The following is a 13383-nucleotide window of genomic DNA, read 5'->3' on the forward strand; positions in this document are numbered from 1 at the left end:
CAGAGATGTGTATAAGAGACAGCACACACACACACACACACATACGTGCGCGCACACAAATGTCTCAAAAGAAATTTAATAAGCATTTTTGTTCTTCGTACGTAAAATAAAAAATTAAACCGTGTAAATCCTACATTTACTTCATATACACTTTATATAAACATTACTTTATGTATGTACATATTCTTTATGCACGTATTTCAAGCGTCGCCTTTATAACGCCTTTCTTTTTTTTGATGATAACAGAGACGACCGCCTCCTGTTAAAGTTTTGCACGCTAGGATACGAGTAATTCGAATTTAATGCCACTTTTATGCTTGCTCACTCGATTTTTATCTCGAGATTGTGCCTTCGAGGGATGTGATCCTGCGAGTCCTTTCTACTTTTAAGTCACTTTTTGATGATCTATGTGGATTTACATATGTTGAAAATGCATGTTTTAATTTCCATAGTTGTGTTCAAATAAAAAGATGATGTGTTATATGTGGCATTTTTTGGATAAAGATATTAAAAATACATAGAAGACATATACAAATATATATATAATATATATTTGTATATGAAGACATATACAAATATATATATAATATATGCACCCGCGCGTACGTAGTATGTGTGCATGTGTGATTGTACGTATATATATTTATAAATATATGTACCTATATATTTTAAATATACGTATATATAATTTTTTTAAATTTTTATATTAAACTGTTAATACTGTATACGCATATGTATAAAAATTGATAAAATGTGAAATGTCTTGCAATGTGATATGCATTTGGAGGTCTGCAGTGGTTTAGTAATTTGTCATTGTCGAATGTGTGTTCAAAACGGCAAAGTAATTGGAAATTGGACTCACCGAGAAATGTGCTGCGTAATACCTTTTTTATGAGCTACAAATGTTCCTTCAGTTGCAATAAATTCGCAAAAAGGTGAAGTAAATTCATGAAATGTAATTGAAAAAAAATTGGTTTCTAGATTTTCTTTATTCTTTTTGCATTTAATGAGTATACTTAAAGAAACAAAACTATTCGCTATTATATATATATATATATATATATATATACATATTTGTATTATTATTGTATTTAATTGTGTCCGATTAGATCGATTACGAAGCTGTGAGAAATTAGTGGTAAAGAATTATTAATTTACGTTAAATAATAAATGTCAACGTTATATTATATTATAATAAATATATGTATAAATTATTCATATTGTAAACATATAAATGTTTAAATAAAGTATATAAATTAATAAAAATTGAATTTAAAAAAGACAGAAATTTTATTGAAGTAGATAACCCTTTAATCGAATGTAACATATGATTACGAATTCACTTTATGTACTTCACACATGTATGTGTACATCAGAAGTGTGCGCTGGCGCGTAGAATGGAGAGTGGCATAGGGCTCGAAGAGGGGATAACGCGCGGACGATCACGATTCACGATGACGGAGCGCGCGACAGTGTACAGCAAGCTGCTGATACGTGAGTTTGCTTTGTAGTGTTTGCTCCGTTTCGAAAATTGTGCGGCCACGTGGTTTATTCTCCTATGGGACTCTCGTTTTGCGTCATTGCCATCGTTATATGCATTATAAGATCGAGTGACGTTTGTTCATAAATTGAATCGTGCGTTTTGTTTCATTGCAATTCAAATTGACGAGTGTCATTGACATTTACAAAGCTTATTCTTCAATTTTCTGCAATATCGCAACATTATCGTTCTGCCAAAAAATTGGAGTCCGTAAGATAGTTGCAAGTGAGATATTTGTGAATAATATTCTTTTTGAACATCTACGTTAATAAAGTTTGGCTGCGACGTTACGGCGAAGGTGTGTAACAGCTCTGATTAAATAAGCAAGCTTTGTGCATGTAATTTAATTATTAAAAAATTAAAGTGATTAACAAAACAAATGCAATACAAAAATCCAAGAATTTTGCAATAAATAAAAAAATAAGGAATATATGGACATCATATTTCTTTTATGTTATACAAATATGAATGTAGAGTATAAACTCTCTTCGTCTTTAAAGACATTTTCTTTTTTCAGTTATATTATATTCTATTATAATCTTTTTTAAAAAAAAATAATTCGATATCATTAGAAAATATTATAATTATATTATTTTATCAATGAATTTTCTAAAAGAGTTTTGGATAATTTTAATATTTTTAAATACATTTATTTAATACGTTTGTACACACATGAAAACACATTTATTTGCACATTTATTCACAAAACTTTTCGAAAGAAGGAAATCTATTGCATAGGTAATATATATTACTTACGAACATTACATATTTCGCAAATTATATTTAGAAATAATTAATTTATTTAAAAATTTAACTTGACCAATTAAATTAAAAAACAGATATTTGAAATAAATGAAATAAATTAAATTAAATTTTAACAAAGTTTAACATATTAATCACAATTAACTAAATTTTTATTAAAAATTATTGATTTTATCTTGAAATTTAATTGAGTTACATAAAACGCCCCATGATAAACTGATCGACTCAATTTATTTTTGTAAACTCTATTACAAATACAAAAGTAGTTATTGCAATTGATGTTTGAAGAAAGCAATTCGTTTAGTTTGCTGGTTATAAAATTAATAAAAATAAACATTTCAAATACAAGTTTTATTATAATCATTATTGATATACATATATGTTGCATCATTAATTCACAAAAAATGATGAACTAACTACTATTAAATAATTCCTGGAAAATATGCGTCTTATGCAAAGTAACATATATGTTTATTCATATTTTAATTACGCAATGAAAGTCTTTTAATCGTTCTCTCTCTCTCTCTCTCTCTCTCTCTCTCTCTGCAAAAGTAATTAGCTTTCCCTTTCTTATCATTATTCTTTTTGAACGCGTATATTCTAGACGCTCATCATATAAGAATATTTTTAAATATACAAAGACAATTATCTGTTAAACTTTATGTGTATATATAATATAAAGCTTTTATATATATAGTATATATAAAGTTTCTTTTAATTATATAAAAATACAATGTCTTTTTTAGATAATAATATATTGTTTTATGTAATTAAAAATTACGAATAAATATGAAATTATGAACCTTATAATAAAATTATTGTAATAGATTTTTAATAAAACACGTTAAAGGTTAAAATTAATTTGTATGAATAAAGTTATAGTTCAATTATTATTTATACGTACATAAAGTTAATAACTAAATTATTATTTATGAAACATGTATAAAATCGAATATACATAGCTAATAACATACAAAAGTTTATGTTAATATGTATACATACATGTATGTATATATATAGGTATATATATATATATATATATATTTATATTCATATTTATATATACGTATTGATGTGATTATAATATTATAATTGTGAAATATTATAATAACATTACAAGTAAATGGAATAAATTGAACGCTGCCTACATTGAAATAGAAAATTTGCGTTACATTGCGAAATTGTAAACTGTGTTTGTTTCGACAATTGCGGTCTGCTGCGATAAACCGCGTAATAACGTCAATTTGCTGAACGAAGAACAACGATAAAAAAACTTGTTTTGAAGTTTGTCTGTGGAAATAATAACGTAGGAAGCGGTTAATTGCAAAATTTCAGCACATGTCAAAATATATGACACAATTTTTTTTTAAATTGCAACATTGAACATTTTAATGCATGTTACGAAAATATTTGTCATTAAATATATTTATTACATTTAAATATATACATTTAATAATTAGGATATTAAAATTTAAAAAAGAAAGGAAAGTTAATGAAATTATTTTTAATTTTTAGACTATTTATTAATGTTTCTAATATTATATTTTAAATATAATTATATATATAATTGTTTTTGTTTTAATTAGCGAACTGATACGTTAAAACTGTGGCTATTATATATTTGAGTTGATAATTAAATGTCAATTAAAGATATGTACTTTGATCATATTTAAGACTGAGCGGCATTTTTTTTATTAAAATCGTGAAAATGTTGTCTTCGTTGTATACTTTGGTTAGATCACGCCAAGCGGAATGTCTAATAATACGTTGGCCGTTTATTGTGTTGTTTCACGATTGCATAATTTCAGAATTAATAATTGAGGACAAACTGCACCTCTCATAGAAAGACGAAAGTGGTGTGTGAAAATTTGTGTCGTTTGTTGAAATTACAGGCAAATATGCACTTAATTAACGCTAGACTGCTGGCAATGAGTATGTATTATATTTGTTTATCATATAATATGCTAATTTTGAAGATGAAAAATATATTAGATTTATAGGAAAATTTATAAATATCTTATGCCAAATTTTCTCATATTTGTACAACTCTTAATATTTAATTATTATTTACTTTTATGTATATTATTTATACATATCTTAATCACATTGCAGTAAACAATCTAAACTTTTTAATTATTATTCTTTACGTTAGTCATGAGAATTTATAGAGTTACGAATTTTTATTGAAAAAAGAAATTAAATTTCACTGATTGTGAATTGTGAGTGATGTTATTAGGAAAAATTATTATTAATTTATATAGTAAAATAAACGCTTATTTGCTTTGCAAAAACAGTTTAAATGAAATTGGTACAAGGATATGATTTGTTTCTCTTCTCATTAATTTATGAAAAAACTTGAATTAAGCTAAGAAAGAAATATTTTGAGTTTTCACGGACATGAAGATTCATGATGAGCGTAGGACGTACAGCAGGCGTCTTTGAAAATAGATCCGATCGAGAATAGTTCCAGCTGGCCGAAATTCTGATTCTCGAATGCATCTTTTTTTAACCCACTACGACACAACATGCATTTACAATATATAATAAATACAGTTAAATATCTAAATTAATAATTATTTGTTAGTTAATTGTAAAATTAAATTTATGAAATATACAATTATAATATAAAATTGCATATACCTATAAAGGATTTTTTTGAATCTACAAAGTTTACGTTTGATAAAAAAATTTTTATAATTTTTGATAACAAAATAAGTTGAAGATATGTATATATCGCATATTTAGCAATTACATAGCTGTTGACAGGATAAATTTATTACGACATTGTGTCCTTAGAAGTTATTTAAACTTAAAAAAAAAGTAAAAGTTAACTCCCTAATTTTTAAATTAATTTGTAGATATATTATAAATTTTTAGGTATTATAAAATTAAATATTTGCATGAATAAATTTTTTCTATATTTTTTATTCATTTTTCATAAAGAATTATTCTTTTATTGGTTAGATTATTAACAATTCATTCTGTATACATATGCTCATGTATGATACTAACAAATGTTTCAATGATTTTGAATACTGTACTCATTAAAGCATCAGAAAAACACGAAAAAAATAACAGGCAATTTTATTTTTCTAGTGTAGGTAAAGGAAAACAGAAAGAGAGAGAAAGCATTTATCCCCCCAGGCTGTAATAAATACTCTGGTGCTCATGGAACGCACACCTGTACATACAAAAAATGCAATCACTGTATTTTTCTAAATTGTTGTCGTCCCATATTTATAGTTTATTTTTAAAATGAGATTCTGTTTTTAAAGAGAGAGAGAGAGAGAGAGAGAGAGAGAGAGAGAGAGAGAGATTTGAGTATTTTATTAATATTAATATCATAATTTTAAATATACTATATATGTATATATATATATATATATATATATATAATTGTTATATTAATACTTTTATTACTTTTTTTTTAATTATACACATATATATATATTTATATATATACAAAAATATTTTTGTGGAATTTTTAACATTTTGTCTTTGTCTTTTATACACATATGTATATATAAAAAAATTATATCATATGTGTTTTCTAAATTACTTTTATTTCATATATTTATATTTAAAGTTTGTTTCTTAATCAGAGTTATATTTTTGACTTTAATATATAGATAAGTTCGATATTTTTAACTAAACATTTATTATTTGAACAGACAATTATGGCATACACTAATTACTCGCATTATATAGCAAGTGAAGTATCTCAAGGCCATAGTGTTTGTCTTGGATTCTTGTTTATCTTTTTTTTTGTTGCGTCTATTCATCTTTTTTAGAACGTATTATTGTTATTTGAAGAGAAATTATTTTTATTGTGTGGAATAAATTTTAATTGGCTTTAATTGAAATATAATTAAACTTTAATTAATGAATAAATTTTGATTGACATTTATTAGTCAATGTCATTATTTGATTCGTAAATGGGTAGAGAATCACAAACAATATAAAAACTATAATAAAATGTATAAATAACATAAAATTTTGTAAATTAAAATGTACGAGGATTAAGCTCGCGCATGGGGGATAGAGAAAGTTGTTGCGAGGAATTACGGGTATTATGGGTAGTGCGATTCGCATGATTGGCATTATGCGATGCACGTATCGTTGTTGCAGCTTGCCGTGCAATATGTCTCAGTTTGCGACGCGGATAAGACCGCATCTCCTTGATTAGGCTTTATCTCGTCCACCCACGACACAGCGACGCGGATATTAAGATGAACAAGCGTAACACGCGCGCACACACTGCGAGATCCATTATAGTGATTGCACACGTCTATATGTATACCTTAAGCTCATTCCAAAGAAAGAAATACTAAGCATACAATCAGTGACTTTTCGAAAAACTTTTTTCTTCAAATTGATCGCTCATTGCTTGAAATTAAAAACATAAATGTATAATTAATTATTATTAATATTATAACGATACTGTGTTAAATATAGGGAAAAAGTCATGCAGTACCGACCGGTATACAGTACCGACCAAAGCTAGCTCTCACTTCTCACTGTTAAAATACAGCATTTTACATAAGCGGATCAATACTATAGATCTATATAACATATTCCGCAGCCGTATACTTTTTACTTCAACGTTCTTAGATCTTTTTCGTTTATGTGTATCTTGAGTGTGTAAAGTTATTTTTCAGAGTTGACTTCTTGTTTCTCAGATATAATTAAATGATTTTGTTGCATTGTGTTCACTATATTTAGTCTATTAGGTATAAATAAATAGCACTTTTACAAATTTCTTTGTACGTTATTCATTATAACGTAAAATATTTCTATGTGTCTATCGTGCAGATACCGATCATCCAACTGTCATTTAGTATCGACTAAATTTTTGTTTATTTTCTCTAATTAAGGAAAAACTGAAGACCAAACTCCATAGCATTGCTATTTTACTGATATTTTGTGTATTTACCTATATGTATGTATGCGCGCAATATTAATGTAGTGTATATAGTAATATGTCACATTTGCTACCACATAAATATCGCACGCACGCAACACACACACACACACACACACACGCACACACACACACACACACACACACACGCGCGCGCGCGCGCGTACTTATAGTAATAACTATTTTTATCGAATAGGTATCGAAGTATAATTCTGTAAACTCATTATTATTTTTCTTCTTGTAATCTACTATAAGCAACTCGAATTTTGTATATACAAATTACAGGAGGTTTTTATATCAAGTAAATATTGTTATATTTAACAAAAAGGAAATTAAATTTAAATGAAGGCGTGTCACTGAGTACATCATTTGTAAAGAATCATTTGACGAAGATTAGGCGCACTGCATCAATATGAAGGTTGAACACGTCGAAGGTACCTACAGACCGAAAAAATTAACTATTTTTATTTGTGATATTTGTAAACGTAAATTTAGAAAATAAGTCTTTTACAATTAAATGTCTTTTCTAATATTATTAATTATTTAGACCTAAAAATCTAACAAATAACTCAAATTTCATCAATACAAATTATAACTTTTCTATTATTGACAATAATCAATTTTACGTAAAATAATTTTTCTCCTTTTATTAGGTTCTATTTATACTACAAATCACTTTTTTCAAATTTAATGTTCAGCTAGTTTAAGTTATACTAAAAAAACTTAGATTAGTCAGTATTGCACGACCTATCATATTAAATTTGAGTATGTGAGAGATTAACAAAATGAGTTGTTCAACATCTCATAAAATCTATAGATCCATCTAGCTCCGATTCTTTCTTCGCTTGTAGTTTACTTATTGTTAGTTCGAAGTTTTCCTTCATCTTGCCGTACGAGTGCAATTTCCCGCGCGAGCAGATGACGCGGATGAAGCGCGATCGTCAAGATACAACTCACGGAAACTCCTCGAAGAAACACTTAGATGAAACACTGACGCAACTCTTTATTGTATCTCGTATTGCTATTGTTTCAAAGACTTTATCTCTGCTGTACATACAGTACAAAATTTTCTAGAAGAGCAGCAATATTTTATCTAATGGAATGCACGGACATAGAAATTAATATATTAATTTTATAATTATATACTAAACACACACACACGCACACGCACACACACACACACACACACACACACACACATATTATACATACATATACGTACATATTTATATACAGAGTGTATTCCCATTTCTACCGCATTTCCTTTTAAGAACGAGTTATTGAGTTAATTTTGAGTCGAAAATTCTAATACAAAAATGTCGAGGCTATAATACTGTTCAGTTATAAACGATTTAAGTTAACCAATATTAACGGTTGAAATTTGCGCGCTCAGGCACGGCACATTTGATAATATAAACGGCCCCGTTTATAAATATCAATACACGAAACTAACTTCATGACTAATTAACCTAATGACTAATTAACTTAATAATAAATACTTAAACTTTATAGAAAACAATACATATAATACGACCTCAATAATTTAAAAATTTCAGCCGCTAATATTGATTAACTTAAATCGTTTATAACTTGAAAAGTATTATAAAAGTAGTTTCGACATTTTTGTATTAGGATTTTTGATTCAAAATTGTCTCAGGAACTCGTTCTTAAAAGGAAATGCGGTAGAGGTGGGACACTCTGTATATTATATATTCCGTGAAAAAATTTTTTATATAAGTACTTATATATACATAAATATATACAAAAACATAAATAAGTACATATAGCCAAAATCGGCCCTATACGAAACTAATTTTGTGACTAACCGATTTAACAAATAATACTTAAACTTTATAGAAAACTTTATAGAAAAGAAAGAAACTAATATGGATAATATGAGCATAATTTGTATATAATTATATACAAAATATGCTTATATTATCCATATTAGTTTCTTTTGTAAAGAAGGATGTTAAAAAAGGGTTGATTTTGGCTTCCAAAGATGTAAGTAAAAACAATAGTGTTTTTTGTAGATTTGGATCCCCTGAATACGTTAGAACTATTAAAAAGTTTGTAACGTTTAGGGAACATCTTGAAAATTGAGCATAAATACAGCGTTTTTACTAAATGCGCTGTTTATGCTCAATTTTCAAGGTGTTCCCCGACCGCTACGAACTTTTTAATAGTTTTATCGTATTCAAGAGATCAAGATCTATAAAAAAAAAAACATATTGTTCTTACTTACACTTTTTTGGGCCAAAATCAGTCCTTTTTTAATCCTCTTTTCTGTTTGATAGAAAAAAAGTAATAGGAAAATAATAGGAAGACAAAAAAATAATTAAAAAATAATTTTAACATTGTTTTTTTTACAAGTCAAGTTTAATGAATGAGAAAAAATTGATCCATATAAAATTATATATTATACAGTATAATTAAAATTATATGTATACGATTATATATATAGGTATATGTACCTATATATGATTATATATACGTAATTTCTTCTCATTCTTTAAAGTTGACTTTTTGTAAAAAAGATAATACAAAAATTATTTTTTATGTCTCTTTATTGTTATTATTATTTTTGTTGCACCAAACAGAAATTTCACAAAAAAAGAAATTAATATGGACATGTATGGGCACATTTTATATATAATTATATATATTTATATACATACATTCATGTATGTTCTTATATATATATTTTTTCCCGGATATATATATATAGACATTACATGTATCTACATATGTGTATATATCTATATATCTAAAATATATTATATATATGTACATATACACATATTTAATAACATCTACATATAAATATATTATATATAATTTGAGTTTTTTAAAAAGAAGATGTTTTATAAAATTTTATAAATAGGTACTTTTATAAAATGTTTGGACCTTGTTACTTACCATTTATATTTTTGCATTATGATTATGCAAAATCAGCATTGAATAATTATCGTATTATAATTTTATATTCTTTATTTTGTTTCTCCATGATTTCCGCGACTTTCTATATGATTTTTTTTTGGCTACGTATTATAATTTTAATATAAATAAATTAGGAAGAAATCAGGCTCCCAAGAATAAATTTAAGATATCGAAGTAATAGCCAATGTGAGCCGACACATGTTGAACGCCGACGGATTGTTGATGTGTAATAATTTTTATTATTACAATATCCAGTTACACGCAAATTGCGCGCCGCATTTTTATCGGCCTTGAAACACAGTTCTTTACATGAGGCCGGAATCCGATTTTAATGAACTTTTAATATAGCGATGTAAATGAATGAGACAAAATATACTTAACAGAATTGACCGAATTGAATGTAGAAACGAATTAAAAATATAATTTCTTTTTCATTTGAAATTTTACAAATGTAATTAACAAAGATAAAAAAATAAATTCTATCGTAAACTGGTTTGATACAAGCGGTTTGTTTACATTTTTAGAAATTCATATAACCATTTTTGGATGAACTTCCGAAAATGACCCACGCTTAATTGTTATAATTTTTAGCAGAAATACTCGGAATGATGTCAAATGAATATCCTTAAATGGATTTTCTGCGCAAACAAAGTTTAATACAAAAGTGTTTAAATAAAGTTATATATTGTTACACTGATTTATCAGATGATAGGTATTGTAATTATATATTTAATTAATTAGGGATTAAAATATGTGAAAGGAACTAAGGGAAAATCTGAGGGGAATGGAGGCAATAAAAAATAGAAGTAAAGCGAGATTCTAAGATAATTTAAAATTTTGCACATAAAGCAAGGTTTATTTCAAACCCTTCCCTCTATGTTAGATTCAGGGAGCGAAGCTCTCCGATGGGGGATTGGGGGGGGGCGAAGTCTCCCAGTAGGTAACATGGGCGCAGGCGGGGAGCCCCTCCCCCCGCCTATTACATGGCTATTATTTATTGTAGAAATAAAAAATAAATCTTAGATTGAATAGATTTAATTAGATTTAATAGATATTCAATTTAATATATTTCGTACCTTGCATAGGGGTCTGTCTAATCTTTTCGGTATCTATTATTTTTAGTATATTGTAGACTCATCCATTTAGTAAAGCGAAAATTTGATAGATATATAATATATGTATATATATTTAATTATTGTTGCGAACCAAGATCTATAATTGTACTGTTTCACATGAGTTTTTGACTTTGCACGCATGGCAAGATATAATAGACGACAAAAATTGCGTTTTATTTATGAAACATTTTTTGTTAATAACTTAAAATAATGACTAAAACCTTTCGATGATTACTTAGGGCCATGACCTTGATAGTATATGTCAAGGCCAACGAAGGTCTCCTGATCGAAATATTTATCTATTATATTTTTTGATCTTACAAAATAGCTTTTTTATAGGAATCGCTGAAAATCCTTTTAAATGCTTTTATTTTAACCCAAATTAAAGCTGTTGACAAAGTTTTATTGAAATCGGAAGTGGGTTGTTTTCGGAAGTTTATCCCCATTTTTTAAATACAAATCGATACATTTCATTTTATTTTATATAAAAAATATTAAGATTGTTCATGGAAAAGAAAATAAAGAATACTGCATTGGGATATGAAATGTTTCTCATATTTCAGGTATCTTAATTCTGACATAATATAAAATATAAACTATTTCATAAGATATTTATTTTTCGATGACTTTGTCTTAAGATTTAAGAGAAGGAGCAAAATTAGGAACAAAATTGATTTATATAGAAAAAGGAATAAACTTAATAAACTTTTGATTTTGAAAACTTTTACATTTAAAAAAACAAAGTTTGGTCTCTACTTGAAGGTGATAACGTCACCAATTTTGATGATCTTGACATGTGTTGTCAAAGACATGGCTCTAACTAATTTGGAAAAGGTTTTAACTGTTGTTTATTAAAAAGTTATTAATAAATAAAATAAACTGTTCAAATTATATATAAATACATACTTTACCAATTATACCTAAATTTTATGTTATTTGCATATATATACATATATTTAAGTAAAAGTTGAGTGAGCGAGAATCTCCCCTATATCTCCTTTTATTTTCGAATATAAAGTCGTTCGAATATAAAGAAAATTTATACGGAAACGCGTATACTGAATTATGTCCTATACACCAAAGAAAGTGATTATCTTTGATTGTTAAAATTCTTAACTAGTCGCAGCCATTATATATATTGAAATCATGACATCATAAGCGAGAAATGACACGTAAAAGTTTGTTGCGTTCCATTTTTAAATAAATAAGAAGAATTTGGATAAAATAAAAAAAATATTGTCGCTCTAAAAAAAACTTGTAAAAATGGAAATTATCCTTTTCCCCTCTGACAGTCAGTAAAAAATCATAAGACATATAAAGTGATGCCTAATCATGCAAGAAAACTCATGGTTTGACAACTGTTGAAAGCAGTGAAAAATATGTTTTTATGTATCAAATTCAAAAATAACTTTAATTTCCATTCATTTTTACGAATTTGTACTGTAAAATTTACAACATTTATTTTTATCTATTTTTACTTTCTTTGTACTTTCATTAATTTAAATATGATTCTATATTTATATTTTTATATTTATAAATTTTTAAATTTATAAATTTTTTTAGGATATAAATAATAGCAAAACATTTAAGAATACTATCAGTTTTTCTAAATTTGAAAGAATTACGTTGTCGATTTATTTTATATTGTGAATCGACTTTGACAAAGATAAAGGAGTTAGAAATGGAACAATGTGTGTAAAGGAAAAGCGAGCAAACAATGATAGCACGTGCGGAAAATCGCCTTATGATGCTCGACGTCGTCGACACAACGGCATTACACGACGATTTTCATTGGGTGTAAAATCCATATTCTTCGTTCTTCTTCTATCTTCTTCCATAGACGCAATTTTTTGGTTTTTTCGTTTTACATCTCGTGTTTTGCGAGACCCAAATTAAAATTTGTATTATAAGAAATATGTTAATATAAACATTATACACACACACACACACACACACACACACACACACGCACGCACGCACGCGCGAGCACACACACACACACACACACACACACGCACGCACGCACGCACGCACACACACACGCACGCACGCACGCACGCACGCACGCACGCACTATTATACATACTACCCGACCGCATACAGTG

The 13383-nt window shown here is 27.2% G+C and overlaps 1 protein-coding gene across 2 annotated transcripts in view; it reads left to right on the forward strand.

Moving 5' to 3' along the window:
* LOC105456907 (coiled-coil domain-containing protein 137) overlaps positions 1-13383 on the forward strand; it is a 37986-nt gene that overhangs the window by 14975 nt on the left and 9628 nt on the right. The window contains exon 1 of one of the 2 annotated variants that reach the window (XR_975298.1): positions 1471-1838. The exons of the other annotated variant lie outside the window; for it this stretch is intronic. The gene's annotated coding sequence lies outside the window, so the exon portion shown is untranslated. Of the gene's footprint in view, positions 1-1470; positions 1839-13383 lie in introns of those variants that run through there. 2 annotated transcript variants of the gene reach the window in all.

This window comes from Wasmannia auropunctata, unplaced genomic scaffold (assembly GCF_000956235.1).
Source record: "Wasmannia auropunctata unplaced genomic scaffold, wasmannia.A_1.0 LD335488.1, whole genome shotgun sequence".
Classification (NCBI taxonomy): Eukaryota; Metazoa; Arthropoda; class Insecta; order Hymenoptera; family Formicidae; genus Wasmannia; species Wasmannia auropunctata.